We start from the raw sequence: 3,792 nt of genomic DNA on the forward strand, positions 1-3,792 counted from the left end.
ATGCCAATACCTACTCCACATGTAGTCTCTGGAGCACCTCCACCCACGGTTCCTGCTCACTTAGGTGACTTGGCAACATTTGCTCAAGCTATTGGTCGATCTATTGCTGAGAATATGCGTAACACGCCTGATAGAGAGCCTAGAAGTAAGGCAGTACAAATAGCCAAGCTCACACAAAAATTTAGTGGAGACGGGGATGTGAGAAAGCATATCGAAGTGTTTGAACAAATATACGATTCTCTAGGAGAACACAATGACCTACATAAGAGCAATGCTTTAAGCCTAACCTTAAGTGAAAAGGCTGGGGATTGGTATAGAACCCTAAGGGTGGAAGAAAAAACGATTTACCCTACTCTTAGGAGATTGTTCTTAAAAGAATACATATGAGGGGGAGTACTTTGGGGTGTAGCCTCTCAACTCCAGAAAGCCCAACGAGAGGAAGGAGAGTTGGTGAGAGATTTTATTAGTCGCTTGAAGCATTTGAATTCTCGATGTAATCCAAATGAGCACTTCAACAATAACCAATTGCTTGATAGATTCATTAGGGGATTACGACATGAGGATATCTACAATGGCTTAGTCATTAGAGGTATCACCACTTGGGAAGCAGTCACCACCAATGCGATCCAATTGCAGGATAATTTAATGATTCAAGGAGAAAGAGTGTCTGTTGAGTCTAAATCTATTAGCTCGCAAGCATCAGGGCATTAGCCAATGACCCTAAAGCCTATTGCTAAGGAGCCAAAGATATCTTAGATGACTTGAGCAGATCTCACCAAGGCTATTCAAGAGAGTATTAGAGACAATCTTGCTCCGCAAAACAATCATATGTATCCAAGAAGGGAGCAGCAATGGTGCTTAGTATGCTATGGACCGCATAGTACCAGTGAATGCCCTACTTTTAGAGTAAAATTCAATGGGAACTGCAATGCCATGTGGGAGGTATGGTCATCAAGCTAAGGATTGCATAGTATTTAAGTGCACAATGGCCAATAGACCAACCTTAGCATGGACAGACACACCTCGAGTGCCTGCATTGATGCTAGCCCCACCTCTTGAACAAACATCACAATGTTAGGAATTAAGACGTAGCTAAATAGATAAATTGAGTAGATTACTTAATGGAGAGAGACAAATTTATATACACGAGATTATAGAGTAGAGAGAGAGAGAGAGTACACACGATATACGTGGTTCACCCAATGTGGGCTACGTCCACGGGAAAGCAGCCACTCAATGGCTTTAGTACTTCAAAACAAGAAGTAGTTTACAAAGGGATTATACCCTTAATGGAGCTCCCGCCTTGCTTCACTCTCTCACCACCTCACACTCACCTTGTTGCATCAACTTCACACTATATAATGTGTGTAGAAATGGCCTCCTTTTATAGGCCAAAAGGGCTGCCCTCTCTCATGAGAGGCATCCATGTGTAGCCGCCCTTGTGTAGATAAGTCCAAATCGGACCCTTCAATCCGCCCATGTGTGGCCGCCCTTGAGAAGACAAGTCCGCTTTTGAATTCGGCCACCGGCCATTGACTTCCGACCACCGGCCACCGGCCAACCGACCGGTTGTTTTCCGACCACTTTCCGGATGCCGTCCGGCCATAATATTCCTGCAAAAAGGAATATTCCGGCGAGCGAAAAAAGTCTCTGATGTTTGGCCGTGAAAATTTTGGTTTTCGATGAGTGATTTTCCTTCACGCACGATGGCTTCTCCTCATAATGGGGGCCTTACAAATGTGCGCTTTTACCACAGAAGATTACAGGGTAAATCAGGCTCCATACTTAACACACAACACATGGTGCCTAGGGCTCAAAATGTTGTTCAAACAACACCTTTACCACCTCCAGTGCTAGGACTGCAACCACCACATCCGAGAATCACTTCTATGAATCAAGTGGGTTGTGAGTCATCTATTGCTTGTTTGGAAGGCTGTGAGGAAGATATAGATCCTAATATTGCCTATGGGATGGATGTGCTTGAAGAAAGTCCACAATACTACATGGAGGACTATTGGGGACAAGTCAAACTTGTATATCAAGTAGCTGCTCTTGTGGAAAGAGGCCAAAATATCAATTACACCGCTAAGAGACCACCTCTTCAATGCTATGAGTGTGGAGGTCCACATCGTGTAGCCGAGTGTCCTATTAGGCTACAAAATAACGCCACACTAATGCAAACCAATCAAGCAAGCACGTCTACAATGCCGATACTCATGTGTAATCGATGTGGCATAGATCATTTGATTGCCCAATGTCCAAATAATCCAAATGCACCGAAGATCACGCCATTAAACTTGATTGAAGTTATCGAGGAGCCATCACAAAGTACACATGTGGTACCAGTAAACGTACTCACACGATCGATGCTCCAAAAAAAAAACTATATTCTTGAGGAAAGAGACACGACATCAATTGCCCAATCTCATAAAAAGAAGAAAACACGAAGGAAGAGATCGCAAAAATCAGCGAAGTCAGACCCCAGTTCAAAGACCAACATAGGGACTGGTGACGAACCCGTATATATGAACGACGATGAAGAGGATTCTGATTCAGGAGAAACCATGGAGACCAAAACGACCACTAAGATAGAAACCAACAAGGAAGATCTTCATGAGCCACAATGGCCAGGATCCAAGAAGAAGATAGGGACTTATCCAAACCCTACAGAGGATATTGAGCGAGTCAAGCAATTAAGGAGTTTGGTAGAAGATACCCAAAGGGATCTAGAACCAGCACCTAGGAAGATCCAGATTATAGACACAGTGTTCCCACGCAACAACAACCTCACCAAGACCATAGACCCTTAGCCATACCTAGTGTCATCCAAGAAGAAAGTGACTTAAATTCATGGGAAAGTGGGCGTACTCACTTCTTGATGGAAAGAATGTTTACAGAGGGACTACTTGATCCTATCGAAGAAATGGAGATCCCATCTTCCCCACGTCAAGGGACTCAAGGCCAAAAGGTGTTGTTAAACATTGCCAAATTGATGGATTTCATGTCTTCAGAAGTTAGAACCACCATCATGTCCAAACTATATAAAGATCCTGAGCTAGTCTTAGCTCTTCGAGCCTTCCTCAATGGAGAACTAAAGTTTGGGCTACCACAATTTGCACAGATGGATGGAGCTGGGGAGATGCCAGTAGAGGAGGAACACTTAGATCCACAACCCAACCTAGATGAGATTAACCTTGTTATAGAAATACAGGGGAAACAAGTTGGGACAATACTTTGAGGGTGATGAATCCAATACAACCATACAATCACTACTAAGGGATTAACTGTGAAGGGAATCCTTGATGGTGGCACTGGGGTTAGCATTGTGACTAAAAATTAATGGGAAGCTATGGGAAGACTTCACCTTGCGACCACAACCATAGTAGTGAAGATGGCCAATGGGTCTATTGTTAAACCTATTGGTATGCTAGAAGATCTCAAGATCAAGGTCTTTGGACATAAAATAAGGATTACCTTCATTGTTATGGATTTTTCCAAACACGCTATGGCATTGGAGATGATCTTAGGACGTCCTTTCATGAGGGAAGAAAAAATGGTGTATGACTGGTCTAAAAACCATGTCTACTTGCAATTCCAAGATTCTGTCATTCGAGTGGATCTTGTTACTGGTCGAGCACATCCTCTAGGAAACAGGTTTATAATTGATCATAGATCTGACACCACAGTTCACTCGGCCCCATTGCAGTATTGTTACACGTGTAAAGCGGACATTGATGTTGGGGAAGATTCTCCTTATATGGATGTACTACCTGGGATGACTTAGTCGGACAA

Source organism: Adiantum capillus-veneris, chromosome 1, assembly GCF_014529385.1.
Source record: "Adiantum capillus-veneris isolate H3 chromosome 1, ASM1452938v2, whole genome shotgun sequence".
Lineage (NCBI taxonomy): Eukaryota > Viridiplantae > Streptophyta > Polypodiopsida > Polypodiales > Pteridaceae > Adiantum > Adiantum capillus-veneris.